Below are 19,458 nucleotides of genomic sequence, written 5' to 3'. Positions count from 1 at the left end.
CCACAAAGAGGATGGAAGAAAGAAGAACTACTATATCTCCTAACCCTGTTGACCCATGTATCAATAACAGGGGGTAGCTTTTCAGTTCTACTTCCTCACACTGTGGAGGTCATTGAGGATGCCAGTGTGGAACCATTTAGTGAGTGTTGAGCCCAACATTTCCCAGCATTGTGCCAACATTCTTCTTCTAATTCAAAGAGATTATAAGTTTCATGAAGAAATAAAGTGAAAACTTTAGAAAAGGTAGGAAAAGGAAGGGATATTCTGAATGCAAATTTATGCATTTCATGTAATATTTTTTATGCTAAATATGTGAATATGTATATTTTATGTTTTTAAGGATTGAAACAAAAGATAATGCTACTAGATTCAAGCTAGGAAAGTGAGGAGCTGATATTAAAATTTGATCAGCTTCTTGGTGGCATATGTAGCATTTACAATCATTTCTTCCCGTTTTTGGTGACATGGTTAACTGCATCTGGTGGAGGTCAGCATATCATGCCTACCCACAGTGTGGGTGGTCATACAGGAGACTATGTAGGCTAAGAACATACACCTTTTTTTTTTAATGATTTAATGTTTTGTTTTTTTTTTTCTCCTCCAAATAAACAATGGATATTTACTGAAAGGTGATATCCTTTGGAAGAGATTCAGGGAAATACCATGGAATAGATTTACTTTTATATGTAACGTATTAATTTTAAAATATACATTAAAGCAGTACATTCAGTAGAACAGAAAGAAAAAGCAATTTAAACCTGGCAATTCAGAGACCTGTACCCCTGGGGATAAAAATATATGTTTATAAAAAATAAAAAATTAAAAAAAAGGAAAGAAAAAAAAGGAAAAAGAAAGAAAAAGCAATTTATTCACCAGCACTTAATTGACTTCTTAATGGGCACATTGCTAAGAAATAAGAAATAGAAAAAAATGTGTCTATTTAGTTTTCACATAGACAGTGAGGTTTGAGAGATTAAGTTTTTCCTTAAAGAAATAAAGACAATACATGGATGTTGCTCATTTTTATTGTTTACTGCAAGTCAGACTGCCCATTTAATGGAACTTAGTAAAGTTCAATTGTTTATCAGACCCACTTGCTGGGTTTTTTCCCTTGGATTTGACCTTATGGAAATGGTAATCTCTCAAGATTTTGTGGATGGAACAATAAAAAAGTATAGAGACTTCTCTACTAAATCAGCTGATTAATCTTATAGAATAACAAAAAAAATGAATTTACCTCTTATTACTCTTATTACCACAAAGAAAAGCACCTTATTCACTTTATTTTACATGAAATAAAACACACTATTAATGTTCCATACAGGGAGAGAATCTAAATTCTTATCTCCCAAAATGTATATGTTCAAGGTTGCCCATTATAAGAGGAGTTACTGTGGTCTGGGAGCTGCCTATATACTGTACCAGATGCTTCTATTCCATCATTAAAATGTGCCAAACCATTCACCTCAAATTTTGAGCACCTGCCAAGTTAACAGGAGGATTCCTTTTTGTTTTATTGTTTTGGTGGATTCATTATCAGAACCAGTTTTCATTAACAAATATATAAATTTATCATAACTTCAGCGCCCTGAAAGTGATTCAGAATAAATCAGCCATGACTATTACCGCCAACTGAGACCATTGGAAAAGGGCCCTGGAATAGTGTAATTAGTTGCCATTACGTGGCTGCAAAGCCTGCAATTTTCCTACTGACTCCGTCCCACTGCCTTGCTTAAGTAAGTATTTGCACGCAAACTCATGATAATTGATCCCCTTCTGTGTCAAGTGTCTTCATAACTTTAAAAATTAAAGATGCACAGTGTCTCAAGTGGCTTGGGTAGGCAATTTTATTCCAATTTTATTATCACAATGGGTCCATAATATGCATGGAGTGTCCTTTCTGATTCGCCATGCCTGAGCAGTTACCTACTCTATTTCTGTATTTGCCAGTTTTTCCGCCTGTTCCTTCTCTTCCAGTCTGGATTTCCCCTCATTTTCTGAGAAAATAGGAGGCTACTTGCAGGAATTAACTAGCTATTCAAATTAGTTGCCCAGAATCAGGATTGGCTAAAGCAATGTGTTGTTCCCTGCTAAATCAATTGTATCTAGTACACAAGAAAATGATTTCTTTCTCTCGTTTCTGGGATTGGGGAAAGATGTCTAAATGACCAGGTACAAATGTAAACTTTGCTCTAAACATTAGAATGTATTTTTTAAATCCCCTCAGTACCAAATTACAGACAGTAAGTGTTTTGTGTTGGTCTCAGCCTACACAATAGTGATGGCACTTGTGATGAGCACTGGGTATTGTGTGTGAATGTTGAATCACTAAACTCTACTCCTAAAATCAATATTGTACTATATGTTAATTATTAGAATTTAAATAAAACTTTGAAAAGAAAAAGAAAATAGTGATACTATTGGCTAGGAAAGCCTATGGCACTCCCCTGGGTTCTTATGATTTGTGGTGAGCCCCACTTTTGTTTCTCTGACCAGAGTCAGTGTTGTGGCTGGACCGGTTCTTGTGATTCTCCTTATTGCAAGACACGCCTCAGCAACACCATCAGAGAACTTCGGTAAAACAAGGTTTATTACTCACAAATCCTACAGGGTACATGGCGCGTTCATGGCCACACAGCAAGGTCTGAGGTAAAGAGATTTCGAAAGCAAGCTCAAGGATCTGCAGTTCTGTCTTTATTGAGGTCAAGGGAAAGGTTTTTTTTTCCTAGGGTTTTTTGGGTTTGCTCTTCATTGGTGAATTTAAAACATAATAGCAGGAATTAAAGCATGGGAAAGCAGGGTCACTCTAGCAGTCAGGTATCTAGGTCACCCAGAGCTTTCTAAAAGGAGAACTTCATAAATGGGGCCGTCAGGCTCTTTATCTCATTGTGTAGCTGGCAATATGTTTATTTGAGGTGGATGGCTTTGAAGTAGATCTCTTGGCAATCAACAGTTTAATGTCAAGTACTTATATTACAATCAAAACTAATTGTCAGGCACTTACACTACAGTGAGGCAAATAGAAAAAAAACTAGATTATCTAGCCAAATGAATTGATAAAAATTATTCTTAGGACAAATTGTAGCACACATGCATGATGCTATACATAAGCTGAATATAATTTAAGGAGCAAGTTATTTAATTACGAGATCATTTTCTTTTGTTTCCTTTGGGTTCTTATATCATATTTCTATTTTTGTTCTATTTTCTAGTTAAGTCAGTGGTTTTGTCTTTAATAGTATAATGGAATGTATATTATTCATTTTATTGGTCACTTATAAAATGAAACAATAAAAATTCAAATCATCCTTTGCTACAGGAACAGTTATATAAGCAGTGATAATATCCCACTTCCGTAACAAATGCATCAGGGTGATGTATTTTTAGCTGTCCTAGGGCCATTATCTCAGCCTGAATTAGGACCATTGTGTGTCACAAGAAGCCTTTCACCCAACAGTAGTTAAGAAATTCTATCGGGACTAAGTCAATAAATCAAACTCCAAAGTCTTCAAGAGAAAGAATCCAAATTTTGTCACAAAGTGAGCAAAAACATATGGGTGTTCACTTTATTTCATGGAAAAATGTGGTTCACTGATCTCAAAAAAAAAAAAAAAAGGCTCTGTAAATGAAATCAGGAAAATGAAATCATGAAAACTGCACTTGGCCAATAACTTTATCAAATTGCAAAGTTTAGAATATCCTGAAGATGACCCACCCCCACATATTTCCAAAATTGGGAGGGTTTTCTTTTATATAGTGAATTATGCCTATAAATGAAAAGGGTCTGTTCCTTTGCAGCACATGCAGAAATCAATGGAAGTACTTGAAAATCAGACCCATACTTGAGATCACCAGGAATCCGACATTTATAAAGATTTCTAGTTACAGAAGCCTGAGCCTGCCTTCCTTTGATTTGTTGCAGTGTGAACCATTGGTCCATTCATGAAACTCTCCTGCCAATAAAGTCCTTTAAAGAACTTGTCTTCTGTGGTGATCTGATTGACAACTGTTCAATATATCTTCAAAAAGATTTTTCAGGGGATTATAGATATTAGTTATTACTTCTAAAACTTTTTTCTGATTAAATATAAATTGTTTCCTATAAGTTTACTCATTTTATCCTGATTTCTAGTCTCCCATGCCCATTGAAATCCAAGTATGAATTTAATTTTTGTCAAATGCTGCCATTTGATTACTTCCTGGCTTCATGGGACAAGAAGTCAACTTCATAATGAGTTCTTAGCACAGTGGTGGCTTATTGTATGAATTTTGGTGATAAACACTTGACTTTGGTGCCCAAGATTACTCATCTATAAGATACTTTTTTTTTTTTTTTAAGATTTTATTTATTTATTTTTCAGAGAGAGAGAGTGAGCACAGGCAGACAGAGTGGCAGGCAGAGTCAGAGGAAGAAGCAGGCTCCCTGCGGAGCAAGGAGCCCGATGTGGGACTCGATCCCAGGACGCTGGGATCATGACCTGAGCCGAAGGCAGCTGCTTAACCAACTGAGCCACCCAGGCGTCCCTATAAGATACTTTTGTTGTGTTCAGAAAGATGGAACAAAACAAACATGTAATAAAATGTTCATGTTGTCTTAAAAAAAAAAAGCTATTTTCCATTTTAACTACTGATTAAGCAAGACATATTAGTATTTAAAATTTTAAATGTTTGTGATATAGTATTAGAAAACATGTTTTTATTACCTTAAATTGTCTATTGCAAATTACCTTGTATATGTAATTGAATATACTTATATTTATTGCTCATTTTTAAATGAATAAGAAAGATAACTTTTTATCATAATTAGGATGAAAATTTTATTTTTACTAAAACTAATAAGAAAAACATCAAAGAATGAGGTTAGATTAAAAAAATTTTTTTTTAAAGATTTTATCTATTTGAGAGAAAGAGTATGAGAGAGAGAGAGCATGAGGAGGGGGAGGGTCAGAGGGAGAAGCAGACTCCCCGCCGAGCAGGGAGCCCAATGTGGGACTTGATCCAGGGACTCCAGGATAATGATAGTCGCTTAAACAACTGAACCACCCAGGCACCCCTAAAACGTGTTTTAAGGTATAGTTGTGTTTTATTTTTTTGTGTGGGACTTAGAACAAATCTCAACTTCCTCCTAGCTTTGAAGCAAAAGTAAGCCATCTTGTTTCTCTAATTCCAGATACTTTTTAAGGTCTACAAGTGGCATGAAACTTTGTCCCATTTTATTCTGTTTGTTTGTCTGTCATCTATCGTCATCATCTATCTATCTAACCTCCCTTTATCTTGTTTCCCCTAAATGATTAAGTTCTTATCAGCCTCCTATGAGTTTTATTAAGCTAAATATATTGTAAGCAATAAACTAAAGAGATTCATTAAGTTGAATCTCTACTCAGCCACTAAGCATATATGGCTTCTCTAGACTGTCTTATTTGTAACTAACCCCATGTAACTATTAAGAACTTGACATGGATTGTGTGATTAAAAAACTGAATTTTTAATTTTATTTGATTTTAATTAATTTAATTCTAATTTCAAAATTGATATTTGATTCACTTAGTTAAATATTATTTTGTTTGGAAAACTTGGGTATGTGAATTTACTTTTTCAACTGTATTTTATCAAACCTAAATAGGTACTAATGATGAATATAGTATCTGGAAAGAGGTGTTTTGTGAGTATGTAATACATTCAAGATTTCAAGATTTGGTATTAAGTTAAAAGAAAATTTCAGATCTAGCTGGCTTTTTATTTATTGATTCATGAATTGGGAAGCATCCAGTCTAGAAAAGAGAGAAACTTCAAAGAGTTGAATAAACTGAGGGTTTTATAGACTGAAGTGAGCTAGAAACAAGGGAGTTATACTGGGCATTGCTTATTTGGAGAAAAAGGAAGTCTTGAAGTTGATCAGGTAATTTATGGTAAGTGAGCAAGTGCTAATTGGTTGTATTAAGCCTTCCTCTTCTGAGAGATGATCATAGAAATTTTAAGTTTTAATTTGCTGTTGAGGGGCTTAGCATGGGTATCCATGTTGGCCCTAGTCTGGGTACTTTAACAGCATGAAAAAAGAATGTAAAATATTTTGTTAAAAATTTATTTCATATTAGTTAAATGTTGAAATGACTGTGTATTATTATTTTATTTATTTTAACTATTTATTTATTTTAGGGGAGAGGGGCAGAAGGAGAGGGAGAAAGAGTCATAAGCAGACTATGCTGAGCATGGAGCCCAAAGCAGGGCTTGATCTCTTGACCCTGAGATTGTGACCTGAGTCAGAGCCAAGAGTTGGATGCTTAACTGACTGTGTCACCCAAGTGCCCCGATCATATTTTAGAAAGGTTGGGTTAAATCAAGTATATTATTATCATTTTCATTTTAATGTATTAATTTAATAATAATGTATATTATTTTAATAGTGTATATAATTTAATTTTAATGTATTATTTTAAATTTAATGCAGTTTTAAAATTTTAATTTTAATTTGAAATTTTAAATACAATTTTTATTATAAATTTTAGCTAACATACAGTGAAATATTGATTTCTGGTGTAGAATTCAGTGATTCCTTACTTACATACAACACCTAGTGCTCATCCCAAGTGCTGTCTTTAATACCCATCACATATCTAGCCCGTTCTCCATGCACCTTCTCTTTTGTTAAGAGTCTCTTATTGTTTGTTTGTTTCCTTTTCTCCTTTTTTTCTCTCCCTTTCCATATGCTCATCTGTTTTCTTTCTTAAATTCCACATATGAGTGAGATTGTGTGGTATTTGTCTTTCTCTGACTTATTTCACTTAGCATGATATACTTTAACTCCATCCACATTATTGCAAATGACAAGATTTCATTTTTTGATGGCTAAGTAATATTCCAGTGCATACATATACTGCATCTTCTTTATCCATTCACCAGTAGATGGACATTTGGGCTCTTTCCACAGTTTAACTATTGTTGATATTGTTGTGATAAACATCGCGGTGCACGTACCCCTTCAAATCTGTACTTTTGTATCCTTTACGTAGGTAAATATTTAGTAGTGCAATTGCTGGATGGTAGGGTAGTTTTGTTTTTAACTTTTGAGGCACCTCCATACTGTTCTCCAAGAGTGACTGCACTAGCTTGCATTCCCACCAACAGTGCAAGAGGTTTCCCCTTTCTCCACATTCTGACCAACCCCTTTTGTTTCTTGTGTTGTTAATTTTAGGTATTCTGACAGATGTGAGATGATATCTCATTGTGGTTTTGATTTGTATTTCCCTGTTGATGAATGATGTTGACCCTCTTTTATGTGTCTATTAGTCATCTAGATGTCTTCTTTGGAAAAGTGTCAATTCATGTCTTCTGCCCATTTCTTAACTGGATTATTTGTTTTTTGGGTGTTGAGTTTGATAAGTTCTTTATAGATTTTTGGATACTAAACCTTTATCAGATATGCCATTTGCAAGTATCTTTTCCCATTCCATAGGCTGTCTTTTAATTCTGTTGATTGCTTCCTTCTCAGTGCAGAACCTTTTTATCTTGATGAAATTTATTTTTGCTTTTGTTTCCCTTGCCTTTGGTGATGTGTTTTGTAAGAAGTTCGATGGCTGAGGCCAAAGAGGTTTCTGCCTCTGTTGTCCTCTAGGATTTTGATGGTTTCCTATCTCATGTTGAGGTCTTTCATCCATTTTGAATTTATTTTTGTGCGTGGTATAAAAAAAGTGGTCCAGTTTCACTCTTCTGCATGTTGCTGTCCAATTTTCCCTTGTTGAAGAGACTATCTTTTTTCTATTGGATATTCTTTCCTGCTTTGTTGAAGATTAGTTGACCATATAGTTGTGGGTCTATTTCTGTTTCTGTATTCTGTTTCATTGATTTATGTGTCTGTTTTGGTGCTAGTACTATGTTGTCTTAATGACTATAGCTTTGTACAGCTTGAAATCCGGAATCGTGATACCTCTAGTTTTGTTTTTCTTCTTTGGCTATTTGGAGTCTCTTATGGTTTCATATAAATTTTAGGATTGTTTGTTCTAGCTCTGTGAAAAATCCTGGTGATATTTTGATAGGGCTTGCATTTATTGTGTGAATTGCTTTGGGTAGAATAGACTTTTTTAAAAAGATTTATTTATTTATTTATTAGAGAGAAAGAAAGAGAGAGAGAGTGGGAGTGAGAGAGCAGGATAGGGGGAGGCCCAAAGGGAGAGGGAGAAGAAGAGAAGCAGACTCCCCACTGAGCATGGAGCCTGACTTGGGACTCACTCTCAGCAGCCTAAGATCTTGATCTGAGCTGAAATCAAGTCTTAGAGGCTTAACCTACTGAGCCACATGGGTGCTCCCGGTCGCTTAGACATTTTAACAATGTCTGTTATTCCCCTCCATGAACATGGAATATTTTTCCATTTCTTTGTGTCCTCTTGAGTTTCTTTTATAAGTGTTCTGTAGTTTTCAGAGTACAGATCTTTTACTTCTTGGTTAAAAAGAACACCTTAGTTAGGTGTTAGGTGTATTCCTATGTATCTTATTGTATCGGGTTGCAAATAGGATCAATTTCTTGATTTCCTCTTCTGCTGCTTCATTGTTAAAATCATTTCCACATGTTTCTCTTTAACTTTTTAATGTGGTGATTAGAAGGTTTGAACTTATATGTGCGTCTTACATATACTTCTATTTGACAACACTGTTAGAAGAACTAATATCCCAAGAGAAAGGGTAGTATAATCAGTACTGCATATAAAAATAAACTTGAAATAGTTTGGTATGAAAAAATTAATCGTTAACAATTAGAAGATAAATATTCATTTTATCTTTGGAAGAATAATTGTTTTTCAGAATTAAGAAAAGGGAAGGAATAGTATTGATCACTTTGACTATATAGAATGCATAAGCTGTGAATTTCTCTGTGTATTTCTTTTAAGAATCCCACTGTGAAGAAAATTAAAGAGCAGCAGTTAGTATGTTGTGGAATCAGTTCTTCTTACCTTCTCTGGGGGGAAGTTCTCTTGCTCATCCCCTAGAGCTGGGTGGCATTCAGATTATCCTTCTGGACATTTATTTCTCTCCTAGAGGAAGGGCTCACCTTATGTTGATGATTGGATCATGGATACTTGCTTATCTTATGACAAGGTCTTTATCTTTCTCTCCTTAGGGGAACATACTGTCTTTATTTCTGTTTTGTGCTAAGTTTTACTATTGGAAAATATTTAAGTATGCTTGCACAATTTCAGTATGCAAATATGCTCTTTCAGTTGTAAATTTATGAACTCTATATGTCTGAGAGTGGAGATTGGGGTACATGGTTTGTCATTTTTTAGCCACCTAGAATGGGTGGGTTAAATTGGTAATTTTCAATGGGTAGAGAAGTAGGTATCCCTGTTTTGGCTTTTGGTCTAAGCTATACTTTTTAAAAAATAAACTTTACTTTGATTAACATTTTTATTGTGATACAGTCAACATATAACATTTGTTTAAGGTGTACATGTTGATTTGATACACTTATATATTACAATATGATTACCATGGTAGTGTTAGTTAACACCTCCATCATGTTGAATAGTTAGTTATTTCTTTTTTGTGATGAGAACCTTTAAGATCTTTTTTCTTTTTCTTAAAAGCTTTCAGGTATATATTTCCTAATCTAGTCTCCTGGAGAATCTTTTGGAATAAAGATGATAGTGTATTAATCTTAATTTGTCTTGTGTGACTTTAATTCACTTTAATTTAGCAGATGCTGATTAATGACCTAATGCATTGAGAAATATGCCTAATCTAGATATGCTCTTGTCAGATATGTTTGATCTAAACTTCATGATGGGAAAACAGATACATCTAGAAAGTGGGTTGTTCTACAGATTGACTTACCTGGACTATTTGAGTAGTTAGTATCACAAATGACCAAGGAAGGAGCATATATCTCTTGTGGATATCTACAAGATATCTTGTAGATTGAGGGAACTAAAGGGACATAATAGTCAATATTATTAACCACTGGATTTTGAAAACATATTTTAAGATAATTGAGAGTGTTTGTGTATGGGTATGGATAATACTAATGTTAACTTTTTTGGTGTGGTAATGATGTTGTGGTTTCATAGGATACTATGTTCCACTTTTTGGGACATGCATGCCAAAGTATTTAGGGGTGAAATTTAATGTCTGCAACCTACTTTGGAAAGTTTGAGAAAAGGTGTGTGTGTGTCTGTGTGTGTGTGTGTACATGTAGAGAGAGAGAGAGAAAGAGATGAATAGATAGAAAGTAGGTATAACATAATGCTAACAGCTGGTAAATCACTGAGATTTTTCTGTGTTTTCAAAAAAAATTTTTAAAGATTTTATTGTGTTTTCAAAAAAATTTTAAAACTCTCCGTGGATTTAACATTTTTCAAAATAAATATTGATACATAAACATTTTTTATATATGTGTCACATTGGGGATAAGAAATGTAACTGATAATTCTAAGACCCCCACATAGGAGTGACAGATATTTACGACGTATATGAGAGATGGCTAATAAAACTAATTTGTAGGAGTGCCTGAGTGGCTCAGTGGGTTAAAGCCTCTGCTTTCGGCTCAGGTCATGGTCCTAGGGTCCTGGGATCGAGCCCCGCATCGGGCTCTCTGCTCAGCAGGGAGCCTGCTTCCTCCTCTCTCTCTGCCTGCCTCTCTGCCTGCTTGTGATCTCGTCTATCAAATAAATAAATAAAATCTTTAAAAAAAAACTAATTTGTAGGGGCATCTGGGTGGCTCAGTCATTAAGTATCTGCCTTCAGCTCAGGTCATGATCCCAGTGTCTTGGGATCGAGTCCCATATCGGGCTCCCTGCTCAGCGGAGAGCCTGCTTCTCCCTCTCCAGCTCCCCTGTACTTGCATTCCCTCTCTCGCTATCTCTCTCTGTCATAAATCAATAAAAAATATTAAAAAAAACCTAATTTATTGGAAAATTTTGAGATCAATAAGAAAAAATAACCTTTTTAGAAGTAAAATGTTTAAGATAAATAGGTTATCAGCAGAGGAATAAAGACAAATGGCCAGTAGACTTATGAAGTGTTTATCACTGATAATCAAAGGCAGGAATCTAAATATAATATCAAGGCAGAAATTTTGTCTCTCATTTACTAAAATATTTTAAAATTATAAGTAACAGGACAGTCCAAAGCAACAGGTAAATCTGCTGGTAAAAGTACAGTGTTTTGAGAAAACTATTTGTAAGTTTGTTTTGAGTAACATAGCCTAAGAAAATCTGAATTATCCATAAAATAGCTACAAAGATTTTTAAAAGCAGGATTTTTAAAAGACAGAGTGTTATAGATTCTGGATTCTGTTTCCTGATATTTAGAATAGAAAGTATTTATGCCTGTCTCTGGGGGAAGTTGCAAATATTCAGTGAAATAACTAAAATTAAGAGGATTAAACAAGATGATAAACACATAGTAAACAGCAGTTAATACCATATTCAAATAGAAATGACCAACACAGAAACCCAATTAGGGAATTATGTAAATAAATTTTGTAATTTCTATACAACTAAAAACAATCAATGTATTGAAATTATGTTCAAAGATTATTTGTTACATTTTTAAAAGAAAAAGTCATGTGGGACACCTGAGTGCCTCACTTGGTTGAGCCTCTGACTCTTGATTTTGGCTCAAGTCATGGTCTTAGGGTCATGAGATTGAGCCCTGTGTTGGGCTCTGTGCTCAACCCAGAGTCTGCTTGACATTCTCTCTCTCCCTTTGCTCCTCAGTGCTCTCTCCCTCTCTCTCTCTAAATAAATGAAATCTTAATAAAAAAGAAGAAGTCATATGTACCTTCCAAAAAAGTGTTTAGTATCATCTTGTTTTTATTAAAAAATTCATGAAAATTAATTCATAACCATGTAAAAGCATAAAAGGCCATTTAACAGCAATTACTTAATGGTAGAATTATGGATAGTGTTAATTTTTTCTCTTTTTCTCTAAATTTTTCACAATCATTTCATTTACTGATGTAAAAAAACCTAGCAACAACATCATAATCATCTTCTTTGAAAATGGAATATGGTTTCTAATTCCCTGTCTAGATTAAAAAGATAAACTTGATAAGGAAGATATGCTCAAGAAACCAGTATAGTAAGGAATTTAGCATCATGCAAAGTGTCTTCCTAGTCTTTCAAAATACTCTACAAAGTAAACACAATCAGGATGGTGTCATATTTTATTAGAAATATAGTGGTGTGATGGAATCAGAGTGATTTGGGTAAAGACTGATTCTCATGTCCATCATGGATTTAATTTGGGGAAATTTTGTTAACATTTCTGAATTTTCCTTTTCCCATTTGTAAGCAGAATAATATTACCTAAATAAGAGTAGTGTGATCTTTTAAATGAAATAATGAAAGTAGGTAAGGAGTGGGAAAGGTAGCAAGGAACCAGCACATGTCCATCCTCCACTGCTTTAAACTTTTGGCTATTCAGTTGACATGCATAGTCTCACCTAGTCTTCATAGACCAGTGAAGTGTTCTGAACATGGTTCCTTACAAAGTTCTTCTGACTTCAAGACATACTCATACATACAGCTTGCTTTACAAGCCCTAACTTCAGATGCTGGAGGTATAATGTTTCTTTTATCTTATAGCCTGAAGTGAACCTCCTTGGTAGGTATGATAACCTAGGAGTGTAACATTTTCCCATTAGACCTTAAGTTCCACTGAGATACCTCAAAGTCAATCTGTGCCAAAATTCAGAAACACAAAAACCAAGGTTCGTCTTGCTCTCCAGAAGGCTTGGTTGAAATAGGGTGACAGAGACTTGAACCAGCTACAGAGGAATGGAACTCAGAGGGATTCAAGAAAATGCCACTTGAATTTGTACTTTGTTTATAGCTTTTACATCTTCCTAGTGAATCAGATTGTTCCCTGTAGACTCAAAGCTTGGGTTCAGCACACAGCTGAGATTAGGAGACCCAATAGCATTCTCAAACCTCAGATAACCAAATCAAGATAGCATTAAAATTAAGAGACAGAGATCAGTAATGCATTGTTACAGCTTTGAGACTGTATGGAAATGATTATACTTCTCTTCTCTTGAGACACTTGCTATACCATATCCCTGAATCGTACCCATCTATCACCCTTCACACATTTAGTCGTTTAGGCAGCTTCTGGGTATAGAGGGAACAATGGTTAATTTAAGACAACATAACCATAGATCTAATCCACTTATTTACTTATCAAGAAAAGTTCTTGGCAATTCAAATTGCTTGATTAAAAAGCCATAATGTTATCATCCAAAGTAAAAGCAGCTTTTTTTTTTTTTTTGCTATATTTGCAAATTAGGCAGGATTTCTCCTTTTTAATTGCCCATGCTAACAGTTTTTAGTATATGGGCTCATATGGAATAATACAGCATGAAAATAATGTAGAGCACCACAAACGTCTTTCTGAATTCTCCCCAGTTTACTGCATTATTAAATAGTACATAAATTATTCAATGTCCTTTATTGCAAACAAATATTTTTTTCTTGCAAACAGGATCAAAACTAAGTGACATTATTTAAGATTACTAGGCATAGATTATAGAATATTTTTTTTAAACTAAAAAAGACCTGACCTTCATTTACATACTTCACTGATTGAAGCACAGGGAAATGTGATGACAGAAAAATAGGGAGGCAATTTAGTTTATTTACACAACAAATAGCCCCATTTGTTGGTATTTAATGTTTGCTTTCTTACTGCCTCTGTGCTCTGAGATAAAGATTTGAGCATGTACTTTATTTTTGGTTATCTGGCCCCAACAGAAGGTTGCCTGGGAGCTGGAAGGGCAGGCATTTAAAAACCCAAATATTTAATTACCTCTCCTGGCCTGGTTCAGAAAACCATCTATTGCACAGAGAAACAAGAGTACTTCTGCTTGGGCTGGTTGCTTGGTTGTTTCTGAGAAGGAATGTCTGATACTCCCTCCATGGGATAGGGAGCAAGTCGAGAATTATCAGCCTTGTATCATCTCCCATTTGTAGCTCAAATGGAGAATTCCCACATTGGACACCAAGAGCCAACTATAAGTATAATAGGCATGCTACAAAAGATGGAGCATTTTTCACTCAGATCTGATCATTCATTCTTTTTTATACTGATCTCAAATTTGCTTCCATGTAACTGCTGCCGATCGGTCCTGGTTCTCCCCGAAGAGAGAGACCTAGTTTTTTCCCACACTGTAGCTCCTGGCTGTTAGACATCTCCTATAATCCACCAAGGCCTGTATTAGACCCTGTGGTACTTTTACTTGTAGTGCTTAAAAAAATTAAGTATTTACAAATCTGTATTATAATGGAGGATATGAAATTCTCCCTTAAAGATCAAGGACTAGCCCTTTTTGAGACTTAAAAGAAAATACGTGTAAAGTTTTAAAATTCTTAATATTTCATCATAACATCTTTGTGATACTGTAAAAAGTTTGGAAATTGGTAAAAATGTGATTATATACTTAAAACTGTAAGAAATTGTGATAATAGTAGGTTTTGTAGATGCATTTGTAAGGAAGTCTCTTGACCAAACTGAATAATAAAATACATATATTTTTAGGGCATTAGAATTCTTGTGAAATCAGAATTCACTGGTAATTCCTTTGGAATGCGTGAGAGGGTACATGTCACCGGGGTGACGAGAGGTGTTTTGATGAAAGCCAGTGGAAGAGTTTTAAGAATTTCATTTTAAAAGGAGAAACACCTTGGTCTAGTTAACATATTGCATGCCTGTTGAGATCTTATTCTAAAGCACTCACAACACAAGAGTAATTTTAATAATTAGGACTGTCATTATGCTACTGCTGACAACTTCCAAATGTCTACGGGAGCTAAAGTCTGTGTGTGTGTGTATGTGTGCGCAAGCGTGCGTGCACGCCTGCGCGTACACATATGACCTCGTGCACGCATGTGCCCATTTGTGTACCTTTATCCTCTGGTTTTCAGCAACATTTAGTATGTAATAAAATCAGATTTTACTTGTTACAATCAGCTGTAGTCAATGAGGAAAGGTGAGGGGAAAGAAAAGTAGAATTCCAAGATTAATATTATTTGAAATTAGATATTTGTTTCATTGTTATTGTTTCTTTGTACTTTAAACTTTCTTTTCTTGAATATGGAGAAAACTTAATGGCAAGGAGAACTTTAATAAATCCCTTTAATAAAATAAACATCAACAAGAAATCTTTTGCTTTTACTGTCATGTCTTGTTTGATGTTCTTTTTAAAGCAGTTGAAAGGATGTTCTGAGACCCAGAAGGCTTTATAGCCATTATGCAAAATCAAGGCAGAGGGGAAAAAAAAAACCCAAAACCCCATGCATTTATCGCTTACACTCACAGTGCATCAGAAACACCTGGAAAGATTTTTTAGAAATACTGATCATTCCCAGGTCCTCCCTAGAAAAATTCTTGTTTTATTCGTCTGGGGCTTGGACGATATATAAAATATATATATCGATAGATTTATATATATATTTATAGATATATTTTTATATATAATTTATATATATTATATAATTTATATATAATTTAATATATATTATTTATATATTATATAATATATCACATAATATATTATATAATTTATTTATATATCAATAGATTTATATATATATTTATAGATATATTTATAGATATATTTTTATAGATATATATATTTATAGATATATTTATATATCTTCCTAGGTGATGTTAATGTGTAGCTAGGAATTAGAACAACTAGTCTAATTTAGAGCATCATAAACATAAAACTTATACTTGGCAGCTTCAACACTTGAATTAGGCACTTTTGTGGAGCTATATCTCACTGTCTCTAGCTAGTTGTGATGGTTTATTCAAATCCAATCCTCTTGGTGGTTTATATAGGATCCGTCTCATATAATAGGAGTGGGGGAGAACACAAAAGTCATAAATGAAACATCTGACACAAAAATTCAGATCCAAAAACTATGGTTGTTTTAAATAAAAATTGTTATTAAAACTAAAATTTAAACATAAGGAAATATATTTAAAGAGAACATATGCAGGGGAAATTTGTACAGGGCACATTTGGAACTTACCTTATTCATTGTGTCCTTTTCTCCCCACTCTTGTCTGAGAAGAGAGATGCCTTACCTCCTGTTTTCACTTTCTCCCTGAGAATTAGATCCGTTTGTATACTGTTTTATTTTTCCATAACTGATACCCTTGAAGAGAAAAAAAACCCTTTTTGTGATTGTACTCAAAGTCACTGTGGCCATGTCCTGGTTCCTTCTTTCAGCTTGAAGATTATATGTCCGGAGGGAGCCTTGCTGTACGTCTGTCTAGTACCCTCATTCCACAAGGCAGCACTGCTTCCATATAAGCCACAGTTGTCCTGCTACAATTAAAGCTTCTCTTTAGTTTTTATGATTTTATTTCATATTTTCAGCACTTCAAAATTGTTATTATTTTTTTTTTACAGAGATACAGCACTTTCCTCCTGGCAAGAAAACTCCACCAGTGTATATGACTCCAAAAAGCCATCTGGATCTGCCCCTACCAGTGTTGTAAGCTTGCTTATGAGGACAACTTTTAACAGAAACCATCCTAGAAACAGTTTAATTTAAAGGGTCTGTATATTTTTCTTAGAAAAAAAACATAATAATTATTTCAGCAGAAGTTAAAACATAGATATAATAGCATCACAGTAAGAATTTAAGAGCTGTTTAATTCCTCAATGAGCAAAATAGTCTGTCTCTCTCTGTACCTGACAGCATATGTGCCGCTGTATTAGTTTTTGGAGTTTTTTCTTAATATCTCTTTGTATGTTCGAGTATGTGTCTATGTATGTATGTTTGTCTATTCCACATGGCTCTCCATGGGTTAGCTTTTGACATATTTATAAAGAACTTTATGTCTATTTGTATCTGCATGTTTGGCAACATGGGTTCTTCGAAGGGCAGAGCACCCATTTTTCTCTCTATCTTCCTCTATGGTAGTCTGTTTATTTTCTTTTTATTTCCCTTTTCTCGTGTCATCTTTTTTCCCTCCTTTTTACTTTCTGTGTATCTTTATTTGTCCAATTGAAATATCTTTAAATTTTTTTTTCTTAAACTGAAACATGAATGTTTTGGATGGTTATCTTTCTCTAAAACTAACAAACAAACACCAACCCAATTTTTTTAGATTTTATTTATTTTGAGAAGGAAGGCAGGGAGAGAGTGGGGAGGAGGGGCAAAGGGAGAGAGTGGGGGAAGGAGAGATTGAGAGAGAGAGAGAGAAACTCCCAACAGACCCCATGCTGAGCATGGAGCTTGATGTAGAGCTCGGTCTTGTGACCCTGAGACCAGGACCTGAGCCAAAATCAAGAGTCAGACACTCAATTGACTGAGCCAACCAAGTGCCCCAATTGTCCTTTCTTTTATGGCTTTGGTGAGATTTCTTTTTTTTAACTAAGGAAGAAAAATATTTTTCCACATTCATGACCTAATAGCCATCTTACAAAAACAAAACAAAATAGAACAGATCAAAACCAAACCACAACCAAAATATTAATACAGCCCTAGAATTCAAACATCTAAAAATATTATTAGCTTAAGCACGGTGTCAGAAAGAACAATGTAAATATTTTTCCCCAAAAAACAGTTGTTAATCTATTGCAGAAAAGTTTTAGATTTTATTTATTATTTATTTATTTATTTATTTATTGCATATCTAAGACACGGCAAATATTTGGTCTATTATTGTTCTTTATTTTCTTTTTCCCTCATTGTTGAATGAATGCAGGAAAGAAAGGCATCCGAGGAGGCTAATAGCCTCCTGCAGGGTCTTTCCAGTACACATTTGAAAAGTTAGCATTTCTGACCTATTTTCCTTTCAAATTAAATATCTTTCCAACTTATGATGGCGTTGTGTACCAATAAACACTATTTGTAAGGTGAAAATACTATAAGTTGAAAATGAATGTAATATACCTAACTTATTGAACTCTGCCTAGCCTGCTTTAGTGTGCTCAGAACGTTTTAAGGAGACATTTGGGCAAAATTATTAACATAAAGCCTATTTTATAAAAAGTGTTGGATATCTCTTGTAATTATTGGGTACTGTACTGAAAGTGAAAAACCCAATGGTTGTCTGGACACAGAGTGGGCTTAAGTATATTGGCTGTTCACCCTTGTGGTTGTGTGTCTGACCGAGAGCTGTAGCCTGCTGCTGGTCCTGCCCCCGCATCACTGAGAGTATCTTATTGCATATCACTAGCATAGGAAAAGACCAAAAATTCAAAATTGGAAGTATATTCAGTATATTCTCCTGAATGCATATCACTTTTGCACCATTGTAAAGTCAGCAATTTTAAGTCGAACCATAAGTCAGAGATCATCTGTACAAGCTCTGACAAACAACTTTAATAAGGTCTTTTTTCTATAAGTAGCATTTATAATGACTTACATCCATTTAAAGTAAAATTGAAAACAACAAAACAATAAAAAATAATACAACTCAAGTTCCATCTATCTTTGCACCATTAGGATAGAAATGTATGTATTTGGATTTAGTTCTGAATAGTAGAACCAATTAATCAGTTTAGGGCATAAACTCTATGATGGCAGGGGATCGTGCATAGGGACAATGAGTGAAAAGTAAATATATGAAGGTGTTCATCAATCTATCAACATATCGATAGCTTTGTTAGGATTGCTCGGCCTGGGGCACAAAACCAAAAATCTAAATATAAAACATAAACCCTAAAAACTGGGTTTTTTAAAAAAGCTGTGAGACCTACTCACAAAATAGTAATAAAATAGTTTTATATGTCCATTTGACTCCTTATACTCTGGACATGTTAAGTGAGAATATTTTTGTTAGAATAATCTTTGAGGAGAGGAGGCAGCAAAGTCAACTCTAGTTGCTGTAGAAGGAGCCCAGATTTCACTGAGAGAATCTCTTTCTATAGATGTTGACTTTAAATTTACAGTGGGAAATAAGAAAGAAGTTGGTTTTTATAGGGACTGCATTGAACTGATAGATTAATTGGAGGCAGTTGCCATCCTGAAGAGAATAGATACTGAATCTTTCAATCCATGAATGTGAAATGTGTCCTGATTTTTTTTTAATTAGATGTAGGTTCCTTTTTTTTTTTTTTAAGATTTTATTTATTTATTTGAGAGAGAAAGAATGAGAGAGTGCACAAGAGTGGGAAGAGTCAGAGAGAGAAGCAGAGGAAGAAGCAGATACTCTGCTGAGCTGAGAGACTGGGACTCCAGGATCCTGACCTGAGCCAAAGGCAGTCGCTTAATCAACTGAACCACCCAGGCATCCCAAAATGTGTCCTCATTTATTTTGGTCATGTATTTTCCAGTGCTTTATACTTCTCAGTGTACAATTTTTACCCATTTCCTATTGAATTGATCTCTACATGCTTTATTCTTTTATGATGTTATTGCTAATGGAATTGTTTCTTGATTTCATTTTCTGATCATTGCTATAATATGGAAATACAGTTGATCATTATATTGATCTTATATCCTGTAT

At 34.4% G+C, this 19,458-nt stretch overlaps 1 protein-coding gene across 18 annotated transcripts in view; it reads left to right on the top strand.

Moving 5' to 3' along the window:
* CSNKA2IP (casein kinase 2 subunit alpha' interacting protein) overlaps positions 1–19,458 on the top strand; it is a 196,805-nt gene that overhangs the window by 62,289 nt on the left and 115,058 nt on the right. For 10 of the 18 annotated variants that reach the window (XR_004287715.1, XM_032351916.1, XM_032351822.1 and 7 more), the window contains one exon: positions 16,409–16,556. The exons of 2 other annotated variants lie outside the window; for them this stretch is intronic. The gene's annotated coding sequence lies outside the window, so the exon portion shown is untranslated. The remainder of the gene's footprint in view (positions 1–16,408; positions 16,557–19,458) is intronic. 6 more of the 18 variants (XR_004287719.1, XR_004287724.1, XR_004287718.1 and 3 more) reach the window with 1 other exon arrangement.

The sequence above is a fragment of the Mustela erminea genome, chromosome 1, assembly GCF_009829155.1.
Source record: "Mustela erminea isolate mMusErm1 chromosome 1, mMusErm1.Pri, whole genome shotgun sequence".
NCBI lineage: Eukaryota > Metazoa > Chordata > Mammalia > Carnivora > Mustelidae > Mustela > Mustela erminea.
The sequence above is the reverse complement of the archived record's forward strand: the minus strand, read 5'-3'. Positions and strand labels throughout refer to the sequence as shown.